Source organism: Cibotium barometz, chromosome 13, assembly GCF_041138505.1.
Source record: "Cibotium barometz isolate CiBa-2024 chromosome 13, ASM4113850v1, whole genome shotgun sequence".
Taxonomy (NCBI): Eukaryota; Viridiplantae; Streptophyta; class Polypodiopsida; order Cyatheales; family Cibotiaceae; genus Cibotium; species Cibotium barometz.
The window spans coordinates 24,084,092-24,097,018 of NC_141058.1; the positions used below are offsets into that span (position 1 = coordinate 24,084,092).

The 12,927-nt window shown below is 38.2% G+C and overlaps 1 pseudogene; it reads left to right on the forward strand.

The window, feature by feature from the left end:
* The window catches only part of LOC147632530 (octanoyltransferase LIP2p2, chloroplastic-like), a 31,306-nt pseudogene extending 19,399 nt beyond the window's left edge, over positions 1 to 11,907 (forward strand).
* Positions 11,908 to 12,927: the final 1,020 nt, after the last annotated feature.

Here is a 12,927-nt window from a genome sequence, read left to right on the forward strand (position 1 = left end):
TCACAATCGTATATTCACATCCATACATCCACAACTATATGCGTGCATTCACATCTACATGCATACATCTACATCCCTATGCATACATTCACATCCACATTCACATTCACCTCCATACACCTACATCTACATGCATACATCCACTCCACATTCACATCCACATCTATACATCTACATCTACATGCATACATCCACCTCTACATCCACATCTACGTCTATACACCTACATCTACATGCATACATCCACCTCTACATCCACATCTACGTCTATACACCTACATCTACATGCATACATCCACCTCTACATCCACATCTACGTCTATACACCTACATCTACATGCATACATCCACATCCACATCCACCTCTACATCTATACATCTACATCTACATGTATACATCCACATCTCCATTCACATCTACATCTATACCTCTACATCTACATGCATCCATCCACATCTCCATTTACATCCTCATCTACACATCTATTTCTACATGCATACATCCACGTCCCATGCATACATCCACCTCCACATTCACACTCACATCCATACATCTACATCTACATGCAACATCCACATCTCCATGCATAATAAAATTCTTTTAATTAATCTAGGATGATAGTTCCTAGAATATGGTAGGAATTCCTCGTTTTATACTTTGAATGAATTTATTTTATGCGTAATTTCTATAAAAATTTTGCCATAGCTCCGCTACTATGACTGATAAATCTCAATTTTTTTCTAAGGGATAAAGCTCATTATTAAAGAAATAATTAGAATGGTCTCTTATTGGGTCATCAATCCGTAATGGTCTCTAATTGGATCATTAATAAAATAATTAGAATGGTCTCTAATTGGATCATCAATCCATAATGGTCTCTAATTGGATCATTAAGAAAATAATTAGAATGGTCTCTAATTGGATCATCAATCCCTAATGGATTGAATCATCAACATACATAAACTAAAAGCATAGAAAAAAGCCATTAATTTGGCCTCAAGCATAGCTTAATCTTGGATTAAGAAAAAGCTTTATGAAAAGCTTCATTTGGATTGAGAATGGGTTATGAGTATGACCATTTCTTGAGTGAGAGAGAGAAATTACATAAAAACCATTAGAATTTAAATATAAATGGAAATTAACTTCTATAGCATTTATTAAATTATGTAACTCTTCACTACTATTCACCAATTAACTTCAATAGCATTTAAAAAACCATACCAATTAAACTTCTCAAGCTTGAGAGGGGTTGAGAAGAGAGAATCATTGAGTAATTATAGAAAAGATCAAAATTCAATATACTTACCTTATAATTTGCTTGATTCTTTATTCACGGTAGAGGCCCCCAACCAATCAATTGGTTTAGTATGTTGATGGAGCCACCAATGGGGATTGAAGAAAGAGAGAGGTATCAAAAACTAGTGAATTATTAAAGAATTCACAGTTCTTGGCTTAGGTAGAGTAGAGTAACAAGGCATAAGACACTATATATTTTAGCTTAGGTGGAGTAGAGTAACAAAGCATAAGACTCTATCTAATTTGGCTTAGGTGGAGTAGAGTAACAAAGCATAAGAGACTATATATTTTGGCTTAGGTGGAGTAGAGTAACAAAGCATAAGAGACTATATATTTTGGCTTAGGTGGAGTAGAGTAACAAAGCATAAGAGACTATGTTTTTTTCAACAAGGGGAGGCTTCTATTTATAGGAAAATTTGAGCTCCTAACCAAACAAACTGATTCTAGAATTTTCTAAGTCAGTTTGGTCACTTTTTGACCATTTTTAGGTCAGTTAAGCTAACTTTCTGGAACTAGACTTGAATGAGGAGAGAGGAGAGATGAAATATCTCAATTTTTATGAGTTTAAAACTCATTCAAGCATGTGAAATATGCACCTCCTTTAAAGAATTCCCCTTCCTTACATATGTGTCAAAATTGCATTGCTCATAGTTTTTTACTAATAAACCTTGTACATTTTCAACTCTTCATCTTATGTGAAATATGCACCTCCTTTAAAGAACTCCTCTTCCTTACATATGTGTCATAGTTTTTTTACTAATAAGCCTTGTACATTTTCAACTCTTCATCTTATGTGAAATATGCACCTCCTTTAAAGAACTCCCCTTCCTTACATATGTGTTTATTTACTAATAAACCTTGTACATTTTCAACTCTTCATCTTATGTGAAATATGCACCTCCTTTAAAGAACTCCTCTTCCTTACATATGAGTTTATTTACTAATAAACCTTGTACATTTTCAACTCTTCATCTTATGTGAGCATTTACTCATTTTTGGGTATCTTCTTTTACAATTTGGATTTATCTCCTCCCTACACATGGATTGATGCTATTGGCCCATAGAAACCTTAATTGGACCATAGTTTAAAGATTTCTGAAAATCTAGGCCCTTAGACTAAGGTTCTTTATACCTATTTCCAATTAATTCCAATTGCACATTGGAAATTTCTTTTTGAATTTCTGTTTCAGGGGAACTTATTTTAATAAGATGAGTTATTTTTCTATCCAAAAATATTCATAATCTGAATATTCTCTCTCTAGGTTAAAACAGTTAGAAACAAGGTCTTTATATTTCTGAAGAGGGATTGATTATGGGGGAAGATACTAGACATCAAAAAGGGGGTTGGGGGAGGAATCTTACATTCTACCCCACTTAAAAAACGCGAGATGTCCTCATCTCGCAACTTGGGATAATTTCGCAAGATGCACGAATATGAGACTTAGAGAAAATTTTTAATCAAGATTAACCACCAAGAAAAGTCTTAAAGAGAGCAAGATTCAAAATAAGAACAAGATTTAAACTTCACTCATTCACGGGACTTATACAGTAAAGATAGAAGAACTCTTTACACTTCCATAAGCCCATCCATCATATGGTCACAAAAGCAGTCCTCACAAGCTGCACAAGTATAGGGTAACTCATCTATGGGAATGATTCTGCTGGTTATTGCCGCACCTATCTCAGTGGTATGAGGTGATCTAACAAAAGGACCTCTGAGAGGCAAGCCAAAAACGGGGTAAAGGCATATCTTCTCATGAGGAAGAAAACATGCCAGTAAAAAGACCCGCTCAGAAAACCCAAGATGCCTTGATCTCATGACACAGTAGTATCGGGGACCCAAACCCAAAGCTTCAATAACCATGGCCAAGCGGACATTGTTACGAAAGTGTTGCTGACCCCAGGGTGTTACCCTAGTTATGTTTTGATAGGTCCGCCATTTGGTCTGCGCTACAGAAGTTCCTAGGTGAGGAAAAAGTGAGCGCTCATACTGTTCTATAAAGTCTTTCTTCACAGACTCTCTTGCGTCTTGAAGGTGAGAAATCATCAGGGATAAAACTAATTCCTGTTGCCAAGCCATGAAGGAGATTAAGAAAGAAAGGAGATTGATGGGAGTAAGATTACTGTGAGCGACAAGTAAAAGTTACGACTTATATAAAGGAAGGAGCTAGCGTAACCTAGAAGCCAACGGTAACTTGCCACTGAAGTTTTACCGTCTTTCCATGATTTGTGTTTGACACATTTCTCTATAGAAGGCATTAAGAATTTTGAGATGAGGAGATAAAAGAAACTTGTAGGCTAAGTCACCTACTTTCATTGAATTCAGATATAAGGATCACAATATCTGGGGGATAACTTCTTATACTCCCCAAGAGTTAAAGAACTTCTTTTGGGCCATACTCGAATGAAAACCAAAACCTTGGTATCCAAAACACCGATTCTCACTTCTAAACTCATTGTTCTAAATCCTTAAATTAGGCGTGACTCCTGAGAAGTATTTTAGGAAAAGGGTATTCCTTTTTTAAACAGAAACTTTCTTTTATTTTAGAGAGGGAATAATTATAAGATCCGAAAGGGAGATTCTTACTCCTATATACCTCGAAGGCTGGGGAGGAATCTTACATCCTACCCCACTTAAAAAGTGCGAGATGTCCTCATCTCGCAAGGTAGAGGACAGCTCTTATTCTTAAGATCCAATTTTATTCTGGGGTTCCTTATATTCTGGTCAACCCAACAGAACACTGGGATAATTATCCCTTATATAGAACTCATCATTAAATAACAATTCATTCAGATCATATCATTCATATCTTTAACATGATAAGGTCCATTAGACCGAAAAGTTTCCTTCGGAACATTCCTCCACGGAAATTTCAGTTAAGCAAGTTCTCAATTTGACATCCCTTAACTTGATCTACCGGTCAAGTATTAACAGTAGCAATCTGACAGCACAACCCACTAATCTCATAGTGATTTGCTGAATTCGTTATCATCATTCTAGTTATGAATATCATCACAAGGACTCGTCCCATTCCCCCTCATTGTGGTTTCATTATATTTCAACTAATTTTTAAAAATCAACATTTTTCAATCAGCATTTTCAATCAGAATCCAAATCAATTCATTCATTCTCAAACAGAATTAAAAATCATATCAATCACATTCGAAATCATCATCTAGATAGCATTAACGCTTATAATTTCAAGTCTTAGATTTACTCGTATATACTGTCAGTAAAGAGCTGCAGTATACTCTCGGTATATACGCGTAGTCACGGCCCTTGGAATTATAAGGTAAATAATATCATGTCTACGCCTCAAGCAAGTCAGGGATTCTATATAATCGCGGTACTTCTATCTGGAGAACCAATTACCAAATTATGAATTTCAGTTTGAATATCAAATTGTATGAATTATATCACACAATTATAACCTTTTTGTGTTTCTTGATAAATTTTTGACATATTTGTCTTCTCAGTTGATCTTTATTAACCAAATGCTCTGATACCAACTGTAAGATCCCTGTTCCCACCGAGCAACGGATTCGGGGTACTGGCAGCGGAAGTAGCGCTTCTCGCGTGGGACAGGGGTCCCACACTCGGGGCCTCGCCCACGGATATCCGGATAAGAGACTAATCCGTCGGTTGTTCCAAAACCGAACCCGGAAAAACTTCCTTTACCGGAAAGCACGGGCGATTCCACCAGGATAACTTTTACTCTAACGTAGTCAAGATCATTTCTGATCGAGATGGTCCGATTACATCTATAAGATACTTAGTCAGTTCAAGGAAGAAACTTGCACTTGGATCATTGGGATCAACGCTTTTTTCCCCATTCAAGAGGCACAGCCGTTGATTCCTATCCATAGAACAGTTACTGTCCGGGATTTATTATTTTTTTTTTCTATCGTAAAAACAAAAGTTTGAGTCTCGGTTTACGGATCCATCAGTCCAGCCTAACCCCATCCAATCCCATGGGTTAGCCAACCGCCCAACCACTGTAGTGATGGGATCCAATTAAAAAAATTTGGTTAGGTTTTGTCCCGGGTACCAAGGAAAAGAGTTCCAAGGCCCCCTAGCCGGATGTTCATGCAAAATAAAACTAGTCACACCACTCACACACCCAATATGAAATTGCCTTTTTTTCAACCAGATTCAACCAGTTTAAAACAATCCTTTAATAAAACCATAGTATCATTGATCACCATCTTCCAATTTATCCCATTGATTCTTAATTTTCCATCATTCCTTCATCAGAGTATATATGGCATCATTGGCAACTAGAACGCTCAGGGGCCGTTTCGATAGTTCCTAGCCTTTAATAATTTTCCATCATTCCTTCATCAGAGTATATATGGCATCATTGGCAACTAGAACGCTCAGGAGCCGTTTCGATAGTTCCTAGCCCATAATACTTGGCAATATAATCACTTAACAAGATGGACTCTCGTTGAAGATCAGCAAGATCAACCAACAGATCCATATAAGGAGCCATGGACTCATCCATTGAAGACCAGCAAGGTCAATCAACCAGATCCATGCTCGATTTCAGAAAACAACTCCAACTCTGTTCCAATATCTTCCTCGACGCACGCGTGGGTATCCTAGGCAACCCAGAGCCCGAGCACCGTATGGTCAGCACCCTCTAGGATCCTTCGCAGGTAACCTAGCGCTTCACGCATAGGCCGCTTCCTTGGCCCCTCATCCACCGTACCGGAAGCTCACCATTTTAATCGCACCGAGGCTGGTCAAGACCTCGGCCGACCTTGCTACGCGAGACGTCCTTCATTGACTCCCCGTCAGCAGTTGCAACTTTCTCATCACGACCTTAATCACAAGACGGTCAAAATGCTCCCCCCAGCATTCTTGACATAAAACAATCATTTACAGACAGCATTTACAAACAGCATTTACAAACAGTTTACAATACAATTTCTATTTTAACTTTCATTTTGCCGCATTATCCCTCCTCAATCTACATTACTTATTCCATATTCCATTTATATGTATACTCATCCCATCACATCATTTCCATCTCATCACTTCAGATTCCCTCACATCACAATCGTATATTCACATCCATACATCCACAACTATATGCGTGCATTCACATCTACATGCATACATCTACATCCCTATGCATACATTCACATCCACATTCACATTCACCTCCATACACCTACATCTACATGCATACATCCACTCCACATTCACATCCACATCTATACATCTACATCTACATGCATACATCCACCTCTACATCCACATCTACGTCTATACACCTACATCTACATGCATACATCCACCTCTACATCCACATCTACGTCTATACACCTACATCTACATGCATACATCCACCTCTACATCCACATCTACGTCTATACACCTACATCTACATGCATACATCCACATCCACATCCACCTCTACATCTATACATCTACATCTACATGTATACATCCACATCTCCATTCACATCTACATCTATACCTCTACATCTACATGCATCCATCCACATCTCCATTTACATCCTCATCTACACATCTATTTCTACATGCATACATCCACGTCCCATGCATACATCCACCTCCACATTCACACTCACATCCATACATCTACATCTACATGCAACATCCACATCTCCATGCATAATAAAATTCTTTTAATTAATCTAGGATGATAGTTCCTAGAATATGGTAGGAATTCCTCGTTTTATACTTTGAATGAATTTATTTTATGCGTAATTTCTATAAAAATTTTGCCATAGCTCCGCTACTATGACTGATAAATCTCAATTTTTTTCTAAGGGATAAAGCTCATTATTAAAGAAATAATTAGAATGGTCTCTTATTGGGTCATCAATCCGTAATGGTCTCTAATTGGATCATTAATAAAATAATTAGAATGGTCTCTAATTGGATCATCAATCCATAATGGTCTCTAATTGGATCATTAAGAAAATAATTAGAATGGTCTCTAATTGGATCATCAATCCCTAATGGATTGAATCATCAACATACATAAACTAAAAGCATAGAAAAAAGCCATTAATTTGGCCTCAAGCATAGCTTAATCTTGGATTAAGGAAAAGCTTTATGAAAAGCTTCATTTGGATTGAGAATGGGTTATGAGTATGACCATTTCTTGAGTGAGAGAGAGAAATTACATAAAAACCATTAGAATTTAAATATAAATGGAAATTAACTTCTATAGCATTTATTAAATTATGTAACTCTTCACTACTATTCACCAATTAACTTCAATAGCATTTAAAAAACCATACCAATTAAACTTCTCAAGCTTGAGAGGGGTTGAGAAGAGAGAATCATTGAGTAATTATAGAAAAGATCAAAATTCAATATACTTACCTTATAATTTGCTTGATTCTTTATTCACGGTAGAGGCCCCCAACCAATCAATTGGTTTAGTATGTTGATGGAGCCACCAATGGGGATTGAAGAAAGAGAGAGGTATCAAAAACTAGTGAATTATTAAAGAATTCACAGTTCTTGGCTTAGGTAGAGTAGAGTAACAAGGCATAAGACACTATATATTTTAGCTTAGGTGGAGTAGAGTAACAAAGCATAAGACTCTATCTAATTTGGCTTAGGTGGAGTAGAGTAACAAAGCATAAGAGACTATATATTTTGGCTTAGGTGGAGTAGAGTAACAAAGCATAAGAGACTATATATTTTGGCTTAGGTGGAGTAGAGTAACAAAGCATAAGAGACTATGTTTTTTTCAACAAGGGGAGGCTTCTATTTATAGGAAAATTTGAGCTCCTAACCAAACAAACTGATTCTAGAATTTTCTAAGTCAGTTTGGTCACTTTTTGACCATTTTTAGGTCAGTTAAGCTAACTTTCTGGAACTAGACTTGAATGAGGAGAGAGGAGAGATGAAATATCTCAATTTTTATGAGTTTAAAACTCATTCAAGCATGTGAAATATGCACCTCCTTTAAAGAATTCCCCTTCCTTACATATGTGTCAAAATTGCATTGCTCATAGTTTTTTACTAATAAACCTTGTACATTTTCAACTCTTCATCTTATGTGAAATATGCACCTCCTTTAAAGAACTCCTCTTCCTTACATATGTGTCATAGTTTTTTTACTAATAAGCCTTGTACATTTTCAACTCTTCATCTTATGTGAAATATGCACCTCCTTTAAAGAACTCCCCTTCCTTACATATGTGTTTATTTACTAATAAACCTTGTACATTTTCAACTCTTCATCTTATGTGAAATATGCACCTCCTTTAAAGAACTCCTCTTCCTTACATATGAGTTTATTTACTAATAAACCTTGTACATTTTCAACTCTTCATCTTATGTGAGCATTTACTCATTTTTGGGTATCTTCTTTTACAATTTGGATTTATCTCCTCCCTACACATGGATTGATGCTATTGGCCCATAGAAACCTTAATTGGACCATAGTTTAAAGATTTCTGAAAATCTAGGCCCTTAGACTAAGGTTCTTTATACCTATTTCCAATTAATTCCAATTGCACATTGGAAATTTCTTTTTGAATTTCTGTTTCAGGGGAACTTATTTTAATAAGATGAGTTATTTTTCTATCCAAAAATATTCATAATCTGAATATTCTCTCTCTAGAATATTTTCTCTCTCTAGGTTAAAACAGTTAGAAACAAGGTCTTTATATTTCTGAAGAGGGATTGATTACGGGGGAAGATACTAGACATCAAAAAGGGGGTTGGGGGAGGAATCTTACACGTTTGGCCACTATAGGTGCAGAGGGGTGGGTACATGACTTTTTCTTCGGTCCGCCTAAAAAGTGTTCTCTTAGTCGAGGCGCCCCACCTGATTTTACTGCATGGCATAGCTTACACTCCCAATCTATGAATCGATCACCAACGTTAATTGCATATTGCCACTCTATCCCAGGTGCCTTTTTTTTCTGCTATTTGAAATTTGGACTCTATTGGAGGTATCACTGGATCCAACATTATCCTCCATCTCAACAAATAACCTATTCAACCAAGCATATAACAATGAATACACAAATGAAAAAACAACAAATCACTCACGTATGACAAAACATACATCTGCAGACAAAGTACTTCGAAACTATCTTGATAAATACAAAAGATCATCACATAACATAAAACTACTTCAAACTATCTTGCAAGGTCTTACTACAAAACTACTTCGAGACTATCATGCACATTGCACCCCCAATGAAGGATGCCTTTTGTACCCAATTAAGGATACTTTATACAATCAAAGATCTATGCTTGCCCAATACTCTAGTATAGGACAATAGACCTTCTCTAACATTCACAAAAAAAAATCAAAGATCTATGCTTGCCCAATACTCTAGTATAGGACAATAGACCCTTGTCTACTCTAAACTATATCAAGTATCAAGAACCAATACAAGCCCCTAAGCAGGACTCTTGACTCCATCAAACCATTCATAAAGCAGAATGAGGTAGGTAGATTACGTACGTGGCTCAAATGCAAAGCTGAATGACTCCAAATTTGTCCCTAAATCTCCACAAGTATTAGCTACGAACCACACCCTATCCCCAGTTCAAAGAACTAAGGACGAGTGGCCCAATAGCCTTAGGAGTGCCTACAAGGAAAGACGACAGCCCCTAAAATAAGGACGTTCTTCCCAAGAGGACACTTCTAGCAACTCGAGAGCTCTACAAGTACTTTGAGGAGAGATATCACGCCCCCAAAACAAGGACTATCTTCCCAAAAGTTGTACGATGGGTGTCGGGCAGTGTTTATATACAGAATAATACCCCGCCAGTGTTCCTTGTTTTTCTCGGCGGGCCCGCCGGGCTTTTGTCTTTCCCGGCGGGCCCGCCGGGAAAACTCTGTATCCCGGCGGGCCCGCCGGGAAAGATAGAAGCCCGGAGGTGTTACTGGACTAGTGGGTTCCGACATGTCATTTCTCAGGTCATGTGAATATACAATGTGATCACAAGTTTTAATATGTTAACACTAGGTTTTGTTAACGTGATCACGAAATTGTGAAGACGTTAATGAAATCCCTGTTTGACACTTTCATCATATGGATGAGATATTGGGCACGTTGGACTATTTGGAAGGCTCGGAATCACGCTATGTTTCGATAGCCTCCTCTAGATACTTATGATTTTTTTCGTGCCAATCTTCACTAGTCCTTACATTGCAGCCCCGACAGTTTGAGGCTATTGACATCCCACAGTTTGAAGTCTTGCTACTATTTTAAGCTTTCTTCCTTGGATCACTTCTCTTTGAAGTACATCCTCCCCATGTATATTGTTTTTGGGTAATAGAGCACTGGTTTTTACAAAATAAAAGTATGTATGTATACAAAACACACACATGCACGCACGCGCGCGCGCACACACACACACAAATAAATAAATACAGATATGTATATGTTTTAGATGAATTTGAACTTAACGGGGAAAACATAAAAATGCATGAAAAAAAGTGTTTTTATAATTGTCTAGCCCTAAGAAAATCACTTTTTGGAATTATGCTGCCGGAAAAGCTTTGCAAATACTCAATATATATTGCAAGTGCTAATTCTTAATTGTGTGAGATGTGACTGTTATGATTTTTATGATCAGAGCACTCCCATACTTGGATGCATGGAAGTGGCAGAAAGCTATGGTAGAGAGCAACACTGCAGCAATACAAAAGGGACATGATGTAGATGACGCGGTGATAATATTGCAAAAGGGACATGATGTAGATGACCCACAGCTCTGAGAAGAAATTATTGTTCGATAAAGACCACCCGACAGAATGCGGAGGGGAAGTTACTTACCATGGTCCTGGCCAGGTCCGTTATTATCTCCTCCACACCATGGCAATTTCTTATGCTTTCAAAGTTGGTTGGTGCCATGCTGGACACCGAGTCTTTTTGTGCAGATCATCTTGAATTGTTCATATCAGTAGGCTTGGTGGTGATCGATGATGATAGAACTGCAGTCACATGTATGCGATGTTCATTTATGATTATTGGGTTTGCAGCAGCAGCTGGTTATGTACCCTATATTGAACTTACGGCATCATCGAATGGACCTCCATTGGTATCTTAGATCGCTGGAGGAAGTAGTCATTCGAGCTCTTCACAGACTGCATGTGCCATTGAAGCCACACGCATTGAAGGACTAACGGGTGTCTGGGTTGGTAAGCTAGCATCACCTTTGTGTACGCACCTTTTTGTGAGTGTTGATTGGTGATGAGTAGATTTTGTTGAGGTCATTAGTGTGAATTCACCTACTTGTTGCTGATAATGTAGGAGACAAGAAAGTTGCGGCGATTGGAGTTAGGGTTTCACGCTGGATAACCTACCATGGGCTGGCCCTCAATGTGTGTCTCCTTTCAAAAGTATAGTCCCCTGTGGCATCAGCAGTCGGCCAGTTTGGACGTGTGTTTGAGATCCTTCAAAGGCAGGCTCTTTCGCAGCCAATTGAAGCCCAATCAGATGTTCTAGTGCGACGAAGTTCTGAACTTGATCAGAACAATCTGCTAGATTTGCTACATCAAAGACTTCTTGCAGAATTTTCAGAGGTTTTTGGGATGGAATTATTGAATGCATGCCAAGCCATCTCCATTTTAAGCGCAGGTTCTCGTATGTAACCATCTCTTTTATGGTCATAACCATGATGCACTCTTATCATCGTCAAGAACAAAGGTGCTAATATATTCATTTTATCAAAGTATGATCCTATCTGTAAGCTTCTGCATGTTACAATGGTATCAGAGCTCTAGCGTTTGGTGAAGAGATTAGCCAAAAAAAAGGATTTTTTTTTCACTTGTATGGTTGGTTTTTAGAGGTCGGTAGCAAGGGAACAAATGTTGGAGTGCAAGGCTTTGATAATACAAGCCGTGGAAAAGTAGATACCTCTTCAGGATACCTCGACACCCATTCCCACCTTCTCTCCTTTGCTAGTTATCACGAAGATCCCTTTCCAAATCTCTGCTTCAGCTACCTTGATTGCGGAGTTACCAAAGCAGTCCCGTGCTTTACAAGCATGGGAGTTAGAGGTTCGGACGCAAGCAGTGGCTCGCACTGCCTCATAGAAAGAACAAAGACAACACGTGGAGCATGAGCGTAGCTCTCAATGCAAGGATGGTACCGGCAACTTCCTCGACTCATCTTCACGAAAGGATGAATTTCAGTAAGTATAATGGTAAACTGAACCCCACAACTTTGTACTCATGGATTCATCAGTTTGAGGCTTATTTGGCTGTTGGTAGGAAGTCAAATGTGGAAAAAGTTGTGTTAGCTAGCAGCTACATAGAAGGGGAAGCTATCTCTTGGTGGTGGATGCATTGGGCCCAGGAAAATTCCCACTTTGGTGTTACTACCTATGAATGGGACCACTTTGTCCTCACGGACCTCAAGAAGCGGTTTCTACCGCCTCACTATCTTGAGCGGCTTGAGGATGAGTTCCGAGGATTGCGCTAGAACGTGCAACCAGTCCTCCAATTCACCAATAAAGTCACTCACCTAGCTTTACAGTTGTAAAAATCACAAGAGGATGAGAAAGGTCAATTCCGATACGTTTAGATACGGAAATCCAATGGGATGTGCATATGTTTGAGCCACAGAATTTTGATCGGGACTTTCACTTACGCAAAGTGCTAAGATGAAAT